This window comes from Lepidochelys kempii, chromosome 10, assembly GCF_965140285.1.
Source record: "Lepidochelys kempii isolate rLepKem1 chromosome 10, rLepKem1.hap1, whole genome shotgun sequence".
Taxonomy (NCBI): Eukaryota; Metazoa; Chordata; order Testudines; family Cheloniidae; genus Lepidochelys; species Lepidochelys kempii.
In genome coordinates this window covers 85,469,477-85,484,583 of record NC_136389.1, presented here as the reverse complement: position 1 = coordinate 85,484,583, position 15,107 = coordinate 85,469,477, and the positions used below count along the sequence as shown (strand labels likewise).

Genomic DNA, 15,107 nt, shown 5'->3' with positions numbered 1-15,107 from the left:
AAGAGGCCATCAAGGCACTTCCTAACTTATTTTAAAATCTCCTTACCAAAAGAGAATCTGCCATCCTCCAAGGCTAGGGATGCCCTTGGTCATTAAAAAAATAAACAAACAAACACAAGGATCCCCAAAATGGCAGGGAGAGGGGGAAGATATCCCTGAATGGGAAATATTGACATGAGGCTAGAATAGTGTGGGATATCTAACAAGATATGAGCTTAGTAGTGATATGGTGGCCAATAGCTTGCATGACCTTCTCATAAGCAAACTAGGGAAATACAACCTAGATGGAGCTACTATAAGGTGGGTGCATAATTGGTTGAAAAACCATTCTCAGGCAGTAATAATCAATGGTTCATATTCAAGCTGGAAGGGCATAATGAGTGGAGTCCTGCAGGGATTAGTTCTAGGACTGGTTCTGTTCAACGTCTTCATCAATGATTTAGATAATGGCATAGAGAGTATACTTACAAAGTTTGCTGACGATACCAAGCTGGGAGGGGTTGCAAGAGCTCTGGACGATAGGATTAAAATTCAAAATGATCTGGACAAACTGGAAAAATGGTCTGAAGTAAATAGGATCAAATTCAATAAGGACAAATGCAAAGTACTCCACTTAGGAAGAAACAATCAGTTGCACACATACAAAATGGGAAATGACTGCCTAGGAAGGAGTACCGCAGAAAGGATCTGGGGGTCATAGTGGATCACAAGTTAAATATGAGTCAACAGTGTTACATGGTTGCAAAAAAAACCAAACATCATTCTGGGATGTACTAGCAGGAGTAGGAGTACTTTGGCACCTTAGAGACTAACCAAAAGCTTATGCTCTAATAAATTGGTTAGTCTCTAAGGTGCCACAAGTACTCCTTTTCTTTTTGCGAATACAGACTAACACGGCTGTTACTCTGAAACTAGCAGGAGTGTTATAACCAAGACACTAGAAGTAATTCTTCCACTTTATTCCGTGCTGATTAGGCCTCAACTGGAGTATTGTGTCCACATTTCAAGAAAGATGTGAACAAACTGGAGAAAGTCCAGAGAAGAGAAACAAAAATGATTAAAGGTCTAGAAAACATGATCTATGAGGGAAAATTGAAAAAATAGGGTTTGTTTAGCGTGGAGAAGAAAAGACAGAGGAGACATGATACGAGTTTTCAAGTACATAAAAGATTGTTACAAGGAGGAGGGAGAAAAATTGTTGCCTTTAACCTCTCAGGATAGGACAAGAAGCAATGGGATTAAATTGCAGCAAGGATGGTTTAGGTTGGACATTAGGTAAAGCTTCCTAACTGTCAGGATACTTAAGTACTGGAATAAATTGCCTAGGGAGGTTTGGAATCTCCATCATTGGAGATTTTTAAGAACAGGTTAGAAAACACCTGTCAAGGATGGTCTAGATAATACTTAGTCCTACTATGAGTGTAGGGGACTGGACTAATGACCTCTCAAGGTCCCTGCCAGTCCTATGATTCTATCCCCAGACGCTCAATTACTAATGTCTACAGCTCTGTCCTGGGCTTGCTTTCAATTGTTTCTCAACCCCAGTATGGCACCATGGTCCCAGGGCTTCCTCCCTGAATACTCTTTGCCTTTGGTGGCAGTCTCTGACCAACATTCCCTCTAATTTTTGACAGGCTGTGTGCGCAAAAAATTTCTTCTGTTCAAATTTTTGACAGGCTGTGTGCGCAAAAAAATTCTTCTGTGCAAATTGTTGTGCTTCTGTGCAAATTTTTCTGTGTGCGCAGTGTTTTGCCATGTGCGTGGGGTTTAGAATCTGTGTGCGCATGCACAGTTTAGAGGGAACAGTGTCTTTGACCCCAACTCTCCAGCTGAGTCACTCTTCACATTGGTCTCCTTCTGGGGGTGAATCAGAGTCCACAAATACTGACGCTCATCAGAGTCTTCAGCCCCTTTCTCTGGGCCTTCTACACTCCCTTCCCAGAGGTTAGGCCACTCTGCCTGTGGCTGGGGGGGGGGCAGAGCCCCCCCACACTCTGAGCCCCAACCCAGGGACCCTATGAATAGCCACTGGTACTGTTTCCTGGGCCACTTCCCAAGCAGTCCCTTCACCTTCGACCTTACCTCAGAGTTCTTCCAGCTTAAGTCCCAGCAACCAGCCAGGAGCTATTTCTTGCTCCCCCAGTCCCATCTAGCAACTTCTCTGTCACTGCTACTGCATCTTCTTCAGCCAGCCAGGAGCACCACTCTTACTTCTCTAGCTCCAGGCAGCAACTGAAGTTTTCTAGACCTGCAGACCCTTTTATATGAGCCTGCTAGGCCCAGATTATATGCTTCCCTGAAGCCTCTCCCTGATTGGATGTTCCCTTGCAGCTCCTTTCTATGCCGCCCAGAGTACTCACCTCTACTTCTCCCTTTTTGGGACAGGGTGTGTAGGCTCTAGCAGGGGAGCTCAGGGCCTGGTATACCCTTGTCACACACACCATTCATGATTTTATAGACCTCTATCACTGTGGTTCTCAAACTTTTGTACTGGTGACCCCTTTCACATAGCAAGCCTCGGAGTGTGACTCCCTCCCCCGCTATATAAACTAAAAACATTTTTTTTAATTTAACACCATTATCATAGAATCATAGAATATCAGGGTTGGAAGGGACCCCAGAAGGTCATCTAGTCCAACCCCCTGCTCAAAGCAGGACCAATTCCCAGTTAAATCATCCCAGCCAGGGCTTTGTCAAGCCTGACCTTAAAAACCTCTAAGGAAGGAGATTCTACCACCTCCCTAGGTAACGCATTCCAGTGTTTCACCACCCTCTTAGTGAAAAAGTTTTTCCTAATATCCAATCTAAACCTCCCCCACTGCAACTTGAGACCATTACTCCTCGTTCTGTCATCTGCTACCATTGAGAACAGTCTAGAGCCATCCTCTTTGGAACCCCCTTTCAGGTAGTTGAAAGCAGCTATCAAATCCCCCCTCATTCTTCTCTTCTGCAGGCTAAACAATCCCAGCTCCCTCAGCCTCTCCTCATAACTCATGTGTTCCAGTCCCCTAATCATTTTTGTTGCCCTTCGCTGGACTCTCTCCAATTTATCCACATCCTTCTTGAAGTGTGGGGCCCAAAACTGGACACAGTACTCCAGATGAGGCCTCACCAATGTCGAATAGAGGGGAACGATCACGTCCCTCGATCTGCTCGCTATGCCCCTACTTATACATCCCAAAATGCCATTGGCCTTCTTGGCAACAAGGGCACACTGCTGACTCAAAATAATTATTATAAATGCTGGAGGCAAAGCAGGGTTTTGGGTGGAGGCTGACAGCTCGCGACCCTCCATGTAATAACCTCACGACCCCCTGAGGGGTCCCGACCCCCAGTTTGAGAACCCCTGCTCTATCATATCCCCTCTTAGTTGTCTCTTTTCTAAGGTGAACAGCCCTAATCTTTTTAGTCTCTTCATGTATGGAAGCCATTCCATATCCTTGATCATTTTTGTTGCCTTTCTCTGAATCTCTTCCAGTTCCACTATATCTTTTTCAGGTTGAGCCACCAGAAATGAACACAATATTCAAGGTATAGGCACACCATGGATTTATATAGTGGCATTATCATTTCTATCTTATTTTCTATCCCTTTCCTAATAGTTCCTACCATTCTGTTAGCCTTTTTTACCACTGCAGCACACTGAGCTCAAGTTTTCACTGCAGTGACTCTTTTTTGCAAACTCTAATTCCAATTAAGAGAGTTGAAAAGATTTTAAAAATCAAAATAAAATTATAGCAAATAATTATTTTTGTCTAGAGACAATGTTGATAAACAAAAAGTTGGTCCAATAAGTGTCCAAGAAACCAGCCTGGGACTGTCTGTCTCAAAACTGAAGGGGGCCTTAATGTTTTGTTTTTACAAATAATCCCCACATTCTGAGTTTAGAACTAATCTGTTCTTCCTGGAAAATCCCATCCACACAAAAAATAGTAAATTAACTTCTAAATTGCAATTCTTTCTAAACTGCACATTTACTGCCCAAGGAGTCACTACATTTGTGTCAATTAATTGAATGTTTGATACTCAGTGGGCTGTCACTATGCATTAAAAATATTAACAGTAGTACTCAGTGGGATGCTGGACAACACTTGGATCTTGGATGTAGGCCAGGGTTGTGAAACCCTGCAACACACCAAGCAGCAGTGTATTTGTAATTCTCAATAGCCAGTGTTTGTTTAATCAGATAAATAAGAAAAAATTCTAGTGATAGAGGATCAACCCAAACCAGATGAGAAAGAGAAATTACCTCTCTGTTAGCTGCTCAATTTTAAATACTTTGCAGTTGTCAGTTCAGGTCTTAGATCAACTTCAAGTTCCCATGAAAAATCAGACACATCACAAAAAAATCAGTGTTGAATATAAAGAGAGGGAAAACTGAGAGGTAGCATCTCACTAACATGTTTGTTAAGACAACTGGCTTCTTCCCCAGTGCCCACAATAAGTGTATATTTATTCATGACAAAAAGTTACTCCCACCTCCAGATTTTCCTGTATGTTATCTAGATAACAATGTGTTTTCAATTGTAAACTCTTTAGGGGCAGGGACTGTCTATTTTTGTGTAGAATATAGTATAGAGCACATTGCTGGCACTAAATACTATATTGAAGTTACAGTGTTGTCTGGTAAATGATTTCAACCAGTAACAATGTGTAATGGCAGTATTTCAGTTCCTAGTCAAGGACACACTTTCCTTAATATACCACTCCCTTACCCTCTCCTCTAGGATAGAAAATCTAGGCACAGACACCAACAAATAAGGTTCCAAACAGCAGCTCTCCACAAAATAAGTGGAGCTCAGCCCTGCACAGAGGGCCAACACAAGGACTAGGCAGCACTTCACATAAGCCCCCCAAATATGATGTAAGTAGGACTAAAGTAGTGCCTAGGCCTTGGTGGTGGCCCGCAGCACAGGGGTGAATTTCACCTATTATCAGCTTTGCCTGCTATGCTTATGAATAACTGGAGAATAAGAAACCAGTGTTACCTGTGGAGTAATCTGCATGATTTGTAGGATCCTGCTCTGCATAGATTAACTATGTTGATCTCTCTGTAACCCAACAGGTGCCTGAGGGGTCCTTCTCTCTGATGGGAGGGGCTGTTGCAGCTTGTACAGGTCAGTTTCTGACCCCCTGAATGTCCTTTAGAAAATGAAAATAAAAAATCTGAAGTTAATTTGAGCTCAATATGAAAATAAGGCAGATTTGTCTGGGCTGCGTTGGTCTCATCTGCTGTGTGTCCCGTCCTCCTCCCACCCCCAGTGAAATCCTAGCCATATTGAAGGCAGTGACAAAACTCCCATTGACTATAACCGGCTCAGCATTTTACCCGGGATTATAAGAGCCCTGTAGTAGAGTCAGAGCTTCTCCCACAGCGACTGACACTTACTGGGTGGAAAGCAGCAGCAGTAGCCCTATTATTGATCCAATGGGCTGTCAGGTCGCCCCGGCTCTAAAAGCCAGGCAGCGATCGCGCTTCCCCTCCTGCCCAATGCGTGAAGGCACTAACCCCAGCCCGTGGACCCTCGCACCCTGCAGAGGGTGATAGCGGAACGGCGGGCGACCCGAGTTTCCTTTGCCTTGCCATCCAGTGCGGGGTGCCCAGGCCCGCGGGTCTAGGAACGGCTCGTGCCGCCGCCCTCCGAGCTCTCTGGCGGTTCTCAGGACAGCGCCCGCGGGGGCGTCACTGCGGGGAGGAGTCTCGGAGCCAGCCGGCACAACCCGAGCTTGGACGCAGCTGCAGCACCCTGGACAGCCCCAGGTGGCTGCTGCTCGCCCCCGGCTCCTGGCTGCTGCTGCCGCCTGGGGGCTGGAGGCCAGGGCACTCCGGAGCTTTTAGGCCCATGAACTCCCTCCATCCAGCGAGAAGGAGCTGGTGAGTGCCAGCCCGAGGGGGTGGGCAGGGCTGACCGACATACCAACACCAGCTTGGTAGGAGGCAGGAATCATAGACTATCAGGGCTGGAAGGGAACTCAGGAGGTCATCTAGTCCCACGCCCTGCTCGAAGCAGGACCAATCCCCAACTAAATCATCCCAGCCAGGGCTTTGTCAAGCCTGACCTTAAAAACCTCTAAGGAAGGAGATTCCACCACCTCCCTAGGCAACGCATTCCAGTGTTTCACCACCCTCTTAGTGAAAAAGTTTTTCCTAATATCCAACCTAAACCTCCCCCACTGCAACTTGAGACCATTACTCCTTGTCCTGTCCTCTTCTACCACTGAGAATAGTCTAGAACCATCCTCTCTGGAACCACCTCTCAGGTAGTTGAAAGCAGCTATCAAATCCCCCCTCATTCTTCTCTTCTGCAGACTAAAGAGGGGCTGCGGCCGGCAGCACCCGGTGGGAAGGAGTCGATGGAGTCCTCACAAGTCAGCTGCCTGCTCCGAACCCACCAGAACCCTCTTGTGCTTTGCAGCTCGGGGCTTTGCAGGAGGCTCTGGAGAAGCTGCAGAAAAAGTGGATTCCACCCTGGGGCAAGAAACTGGGACAAGTGCCAGTGGTAAGGCTCCTCAGACAAGGTATTCTGTAGCCCCGGGCAGGCCAGCCTGTGCTCCCTTGAGCGCTTCTCAGAGTGTCCCTCGGCACCCTCCTTCCAGACTCAGGGAAGCCAGCACTCCTAGGGTGGTTCCTAACCTGAGTGCAGCTCTGCTGCTCTCTCCACTTTCTTACAGGGAATTAGCTCACTTCCTATTACCGAAAGCAGGTCTTGGGGCATGGCCACTGAACGCACTTCTCATCTCCACAGCGGGGCCCTTCAGCACAAGAGTCAAACCATGGGGGAGAAAGGTTCTGGCGTCCACATATGATGAGTTCTAAATATCTAGATAACAAAGACAGATACTGGGGAGGGTGAATTATGCTGAGGCCAAAGAGAGGAAAGGGGCATTTTCACCAACACCAAACCTGAGTCACTAAAGAAACTTTCTTGCCTTTCTACTCTGCTGCAGAGCGATGTGGGGGAGCTATGCGCTGTCAGAAAAGCCGCCCGAATTGGGAAGCTGTGCAATTGCCCCCGAGGTGCCACCTGAAATTTTTTTCTGCTGAAATGCTTGTAAATCTCAACCCCTCCAGGAGCTAAGATAACAAAAGAAACCAAATCCTGCTGAACTGTGCTTGACAGGCACGGCTTTGTCTTTGTTGTTGTGTTTTTTCTGCTTAGCTAATAATCTCTCCATGTAAAATACTTATATCCTTTGTAAAATATTTTTTCTCCCTCTGTATTTGTCCTCAGATTAGGAGCGAAGACCATAGAGGTAAGGCTTCACAACACTTATTAAAGATCAAAACATAATAATGTAATTGGAAATGAAGATTTTTTTCATAGATGAGTCCAAATATTTAACAGAATTAACTCAATGTAATCATAAAAAGGAGTACTAGTGGGACCTTAGAGACTAACCAATTTATTTGAGCATTAGTTAGTATCTAAGGTGCCACTAGTACTCCTTTTCTTTTTGCGAATACAGACTAACACGGCTGCTACTCTGAAACCTGTCAATGTAATCATGTCACTTAATAGGATGGCAGCACAGCATTTACAACTAAACATACCAGTTATAACAGGGGGGCAACAACAAATTCTATATTTACATTGCTTAGCACTTTCTATTATAATTTTTTCTTACAATTTTTGGAAGAACTGTAGTGCCTCCATTATTTTCAGCAAGAACCTGAAACTTGGCAGGGATGCTGTTAAAATGTATTAAGCTAATGTACAACGGTGCAGAATTAGGGTTCCACAGGTAACTTTAATTCTGGCATTTCCTAACTTTGGAGTGCTTGACTTTGCAACTTCAATAACATTCTTTTAATATAGGGTTGGTTGATTTGTTTGAGTAAGTTGTGTGTACTGAAATGGAAACAAGATTTCAAAAGAGAAAATTTGAAACTGGAAGCATATGAAGTGAAACTGAATATAAATTCACAGATTTTAAAGCTAGAAGAGAACATTATGACAATCTAGCCTGACCTCTTGCATAACATCGAGAGTAGAATTTCACGAAGTCCTTCCCACATCAAGCCCATAACTTCTGGTAGAACTGAAGCATATCTTTTAGAGGAGCATCCAATCTGATATAAATGTTTCAAGTGACTGAGAATCCATCCCATTCCTAGGTAAATTGTTCCAATGGTTAATTATCCTCACTCTTAAAAGTCTGTGCCTTATTTCTAGTCTGAATTTCTCTAGTTTCAGTTTTCAATCATTTGATCTTGTTATGCCTTTGTCTGCCAAACTAAAGAACCCTCTGCTATCAGAAGACTTCTTCCTGACATGCATTGCATCTGGGATCAGCGATGACTGAGAATACCATACGCGTTTTACTGAAGAATGCTATTGTGTGTTTGTTTCTGCTTGCGGTCACTCATATTTATATTTGAGATTTCTAGAGCAAAGATGTATCTTCTCACTTGACAAGATGGCTTTAGATCAACCATTAATCCATCAGCCTCTTTAGGGCTGAAGCTATCTTGATTTACAGTACAATCATTATAATTTAGATGATATTTAAATACAGGTTATAATTAAATCCCACCTTTGGGTCCACGAGTTATGGAGAGCAATCCACTGTAATCAAGGGAGAGTCTTCCATTGATTTCAGTGGTGCAGGATAAAGCCCTATATTCATAAACTAGGTGAACACACATATGAACTTGGTAGGGGCATAAAACTCCACATAGTACATAAAACTCCACATAGTATTGATCCAACATTGTAATATGACATCTATGTCAGTGATGAACAGCAAGTGCCAAGGCCCAATCCCCCAATCCTTACTCAGGCAAAATTACAACTTCATTGGAAGTTTTGTCAGCATAAAGACATATGTTTTGCTTCCCTGATGTATGTAGCCTGATGGAATACTAGTGATGACTCCAGAATTATGTCTAAAATTGATTGTGTGTGTGTGAGAGAGAGAGCTTTTATGTAACAATGATGTGCCATGCTAGGGCCCTATTCATCAGATTGGAATTAAGGCATACATTTTTAATGGTGAGAGTAATTAAGCATTCGAACAATTTACCAAGGGTCATGGTAGATTCTCCATCTCTGACAATTGTTAAATCAAGATTGGATTTTTTTTAAAAAGCTGTGCTCTAGGTATTATTTTGGAGTTATGTGATCACAATCGTCCCTTCTGGCCTTTGAACCTATGAATCTATGAACTTGTGCGTGTGTGTTTCTAGTGGACTCCTATGGGGAACGGTTCTTGGCCCTAAGCTATTTAACATTTTTATCAGTGACCTGGAAGAAAACAGAAAATCATTACTGATAAAATTTGCTGGTGATAGATATTGGGAGTGGTAAATAATGAAGAGGACAGGGCACCGATACAGAGTGATCTCGTTGTCTTGGTAAGCTGGGCGCAAGCAAACAATGTATGTTTTAATATGGCCAAATGTAAAGTCATACATCAGAATGTAAACTATTCTTACAGGATGGGGGACTCTAATCTGGCAAGCTGTGACTTAAAAGAACTTTGGGGGTCATGATACATAATCAGTTGAACATGATCTCGCAATGTGATGCTGTAGCCAAAAGGGCTAATGTGATCCTTGGGTATATATATGGGAATATCAAGTAGGAGAAAAGAAGTTATATTACCTTTGTATTTGGCACTGGTGTAACTGCTACTGGAATAGTGTGTCCAGTTCTGGTGTACACACCATAAGGCTAGGCAGCCGTTCTGCAGAAAAAGACCTAGGGGTTACACTGGACAAGAAGCTGGATATGAGTCAACAGTGTGCCCCTGTTGCCAAGAAGGCTAAAGCCGTTTTGGGCTGTATAAGTAGGAGCATTGCCAGCAGATTGAGGGACATGATCATTCCCCTGTATTCGGCATTGGTGAGGCCTCATCTGGAGTACTGTGTCCAGTTTTGGGCCCCACACTACAAGAAGGATGTGGAAAAATTGGAAAGCATCCAGCGGAGGGCAACAAAAATTATTAAGGGGCTGGAGCACATGACTTATGAGGAAAGGCTGAGGGAACTGGGAATATTTATTCTGCAGAAGAGAAGAATGAGGGGGAATTTGATAGCTGCTTTCAATTACCTGAAAGGGGGTTCCAAAGAGGATAGAGCTAGACTGTTCTCAGTGGTAGCAGATGACAGAACAAGGAGCAGTGGTCTCACGTGAATTGGTGAGTATCTGGGTGCTCAACAGATTGGTGAGTATCCGAGTGCGTGTTTGCTGAGTAAGTACCCGAGTGTGTGTTTGCTGGGAGGGCAGTGTGAGAGCCTGAGCGAGTGCCTGATTGGCTGGTAGCCTGCAGGGGGCAGGCATTGGGGCTGTCTGTTTGTTTGTTTTAGGGAAGCCTGGCTGTTTAAAAATAGCCAGAGCTTCCCGAACCAGCTGAGCAGCGGGGAACAGCAGAGCAGCACACAGCAGGAGTTTACCTGGGAGTTCGCCTGGAGTGAGCCCAGTGAGGCTTACATCTTGCCAACTTCTCTGAGAAAGCTCATAGTAGGAAGGTGATATGGAAGGGGGGGTTCAGCTGTTGTGACCTGCACTGGATGTGCCATGTTTGTCTTTCTTCCACAGGACAGAAGCGACTTTGTCTGTACAAAGTGCAAGCTGGTCTCCATATTGGAAGAGAAGATTGAAGGTCTGGAGCAACAGATAACAACCCTGCGTTGCATACAAGAAACTGAGGATTTTCTGGACAAAAGTCAGGATATGCTTCTACAGGCACAAAGCTCTAAAGATTTAGAGCAGGTTGCACAGCGGAGCCAAGAGGCCAGTGAAGAAGCTTGGCAACATGTGACCTCCAGAAGAAGAAAGGGGAATGTCCGGGTTCCAGCAACGCGGACACAGGTAACTAACCGCTTTCATGTTCTCTCCACAGGTACCTTTGCGGAGAGTAGACCAGATGATATGTCTGGGGGGAGAAAGCAGAAGGAGACTCTGCTGGTTGGAAGGCATGAGATGCACTGTCCTGAGATAGGGGGTTCCACGACCACCACTCCCAAGAGAAGGAGGCGGGTGGTGGTGGTCGGGGACTCTCTCCTCCGGGGGACTGAGTCATCTATCTGCCGCCCTGACTGGCAAAACCGAGAAGTCTGCTGCTTGCCAGGGGCTAAGATTTGCGATGTGACGGAGAGACTGCCGAGACTCATCAAGCCCTCGGATCGCTACCCCGTCCTGCTTCTCCACGTGGGCACCAATGATACTGCCAAGAACGACCTTGAGCAGATCACTGCAGACTACGTGGCTCTGGGAAGAAGGATAAAGGAGTTTGAGGCGCAAGTGGTGTTCTCGTCCATCCTCCCCGTGGAAGGAAAAGGCCGGGGCAGGGACCGTCGAATCGTGGAAGTCAATGAATGGCTACGCAGGTGGTGTCAGAGAGAAGGCTTTGGATTCTTTGACCATGGGATGGTGTTCAATGAAGGAGGCGTGCTGGGCAGAGACGGGCTCCATCTTACGAAGAGAGGGAAGAGCATCTTTGCAAGCAGGCTGGCTAACCTAGTGGGGAGGGCTTTAAACTAGGTTCACCGGGGGAAGGAGACCAAAGCCCTCAGGTAAGTGGGAAAGTGGGATACGGGGAGGAAAGCGCGAGAGGGGAGGGCTCCTGCCTCATACTGAGAAAGAGGGACGATCAGCGAGTTACCTCAAGTGCCTGTACACAAATGCACAAAGCCTGGGAAACAAGCAGGGAGAACTGGAAGTCCTGGCACAGTCAAGGAATTATGATGTGATTGGAATAACAGAGACTTGGTGGGATAACTCACATGACTGGAGTACTGTCATGGCTGGATATAAACTGTTCAGGAAGGACAGGCAGGGCAGAAAAGGTGGGGGAGTTGCATTGTATGTAAGAGAGCAGTATGACTGCTCAGAGCTCCGGTATGAAACTGCAGAAAAACCTGAGAGTCTCTGGATTAAGTTTAATGGAAAAGCTGATACAGGATTCAATCAATAAATAATCAAAGTATAGGAAAATGATTAATGCAAATCAAAATGATTTTATGCAAAATAGGTCTTGTCCAACAAACTTGATTTAATTCTTTAATGAGAGTACAAGTTTGGTTGATAGAGGTAACCCTGTTGGTATATACTTAGACTTTTGTAAAGCACTTGTCTTAGCATCAAATGACATTACTTATTCCAACCCCCGACTGCGATGGAGCATGTTGTATACTGTTGCATCTAAAGGTTGCTTGATCTATGGTATACATTGATTAAGAAGTGATTTCAGATTAATCAGGATGAAATGGTGTTGTAAAATGCAAATTATTTGTACTAAAGAAGTACACTTTACCCTTTTGCTCAAGTACCAGCATGACCCAGCAGAAAGAACACAACAGTTGCTTGACACACAAGGTGAATCCCACTGCCTGTAATGCCTGGTGGGAACCACTTTCTGATACACTCAGTGTAAATCCCCACGGACTCATAGGCTGGGGGTGCATGGGGGAGGATTCTCACTGCATGATACACCATAGGGAGTACTGATTTGGGGTGTAGGATCCCTGACACTCACGGACAGTGTGGAATCTCACCAGCCCAATGCTTACAGGCAATGAGGAATCTCCAAAGTCTGATACTCACAGATGGCACAACATTTGCAGTTACAGGTGTTGGGAAGGGGTTCCTTCCCCCCAAGCCTTTTTTGGCTGTTACAGCCTTCTCAGGAGTATCCCAGTATCATCAATCCCTGGAAAAATCATGGAGCAGGTCCTCAAGGAATCAATTCTGAAGCACTTAGAGGAGAGGAAAGTGATCAGGAACAGTCAGCATGGATTCACCAAGGGCAAGTCATGCCTGACTAATCTAATTGCCTTCTATGACGAGATAACTGGCTCTGTGGATGAGGGGAAAGCAGTGGACATGTTGTTCCTTGACTTTAGCAAAGCTTTTGACACGGTCTCCCACAGTATTCTTGCCAGCAAGTTAAAGAAGTATGGGCTGGAGGAATGGACTATAAGGTGGATAGAAAATTGGCTAGATTGTCGGGCTCAACGGGTAGTGATCAATGGCTCCATGTCTAGTTGGCAGCCGATATCAAGTGGAGTGCCCCAAGGTCCTCGGGCCGGTTTTGTTTAATATCTTCATTAATGATCTGGAGGACGGTGTGGATTGCACCCTCAGCAAGTTTGCAGATGACACTAAACTGGGAGGAGAGATAGATACGCTGGAGGGTAGGGATTGGATACAGAGGGCCCTAGACAAATTAGAGGATTGGGCCAAAAGAAATCTGATGAGGTTCAACAAGGACAAGTGCAGAGTCCTGCACTTAGGACAGAAGAATCCCATGCACCCTTACAGACTAGGGACCGAGTGGCTAGGCAGCAGTTCTGCAGAAAAGGACCTAGGGGTTACAGTGGATGAGAGCTGGATATGAGTCAACAGTGTGCCCTTGTTGCCAAGAAGGCCAATGGCATTTTGGGATGTATACGTTGGGGCATTGCCAGCAGATCGAGGGATGTGATCATTCCCCTCTATTCGACATTGGTGAGGCCTCATCTGGAGTACTGTGTCCAGTTTTGGGCCGCACACTACAAGAAGAATATGGAAAAATTGGAAAGAGTCCAGAGGAGGGCAACAAAAATTATTAGGGGACTGGAACACATGAGTTATGAGGAGAGGCTGAGGGAACTGGGATTGTTTAGTCTGCAGAAGAGAAGAATGAGGGGGGATTTGATAGCTGCTTTCAACTACCTGAAAGGGGGGTTCCAAAGAGGATGGATCTAGACTGTTCTCAGTGGTAGCAGATGACAGAACAAGGAGTAATGGTCTCAAGTTGCAGTGGGGGAGGTTTAGGTTGGATATTAGGAAAAACTTTTTCACTAGGAGGGTGGTGAAACAATGGAATATGTTACCTAGGAAGGTGGTGGAATCTCCTTCCTCAGAAGTTTTTAAGGTCAGGCTTGACAAAGCCCTGGCTGGGATGATTTAGTTGGGGATTGGTCCTGCTTTGAGCAGGGGGTTGGACTAGATGACCTTGTTGGGGACACTGGGGCATGGCCACTAGGTAACTCGAGGGAATGGAAGACCACGAATGTCGATGAAGCCCCCTCGCACTAGGCCCAGGTGTCCTTGGCCCCCCTGCCTGGAGGCACTCACAGCAGTTATGCTGAGAATCTGCAACAATATGTTGCAGAGTCAGACTGCCTGAAACTAAGCAAGGCCAAACAGGGCAGATATGGAAGAACAATGCTGAATAAAGCAGCTTTATGTATGGTTTAACAAATGATACAGAGAACAAGGGAACTAGCTGGGAACTGGATTGGCTGGCTATATGGATACTTAGGGCAGCTTGCTATAGGATAAGTATGCTGGAAAAAAGATGTATAAAAGCCTGTGTAACTTCCTGCTCTGTGTGCAGGATTGGAGATTCTATTCTCCCTGTACCTTTTTGCAGCTGCAAATTAACTTTTCTGCGTCTCCACCCCGTTGTGATTATTGGGTGTAGCACACCGGTTAGCGAACCACTCCAGCTGTTGTTTAGCCTCTCGGCACCGGGTGCCGGCAACAACCTCCTGAGGTCCCTTCCAACCCTGATATTCTATGATTCTGTGATTCTATGATCAAACCCAGCCATTCAAAGCTCTTGAGTCAACCCCCCAAAAATGATGAGATTTTAAAAACAATGATTTTTTTAAAATAATACATTTGGTGTGTGTTTTATTTGCCTTCTGGTTTCTGTGCTGCTGGGGGCACCTGCTTCACGTTTTGAAGCTTTTCTTGCAACCACGAGGGCTAGAATGTTTTTCTTAAATGAAAGCTGAGATACTCACACAATCTTCAATGCCAGCAGCTGGGGCTTTAAGAACCGCCCCAAATATGACAAGAGTTGTGACAAAATCTCAGGAGTTGGCCACGCTGGTTCTCCTCGGGAGCTGCAGCTTCCTGGTTGCAGGAAGGGCAGATTTCTCTGGCGTTCCAGCAAATCGCTTCCCACGCCGAGTAAAAAACAGCCCTTTCCCCCAGCGGGATCCTCGCGCCGGCGCGGGGCCATGGAGGCGGTCAGGACAGTCCCCACACAGGCTCTGTCACTGTGGAGATCGCCCACAGGCCGCGGTCCTTCGAAGGGCGAGCGCGAGCTGAGCGGCTGCCTCCCACGAGCCTCGGTCTGGAACTACATTTCCCAGGGGGCATTGCGGGGGC

General features: G+C 45.7%; 1 long non-coding RNA gene across 1 annotated transcript; it reads right to left on the bottom strand.

Annotated features, from left to right (window-relative positions):
• Positions 1-239: 239 nt before the first annotated feature.
• LOC140917975 (uncharacterized) lies at positions 240-15,067 on the bottom strand. The gene is made up of 3 exons (XR_012161052.1): positions 14,738-15,067; positions 4,989-5,142; positions 240-550 (listed from the first exon to the last, which is right to left on the bottom strand). It is a non-coding gene; the product is annotated as an uncharacterized LOC140917975 (long non-coding RNA).
• Positions 15,068-15,107: the final 40 nt, after the last annotated feature.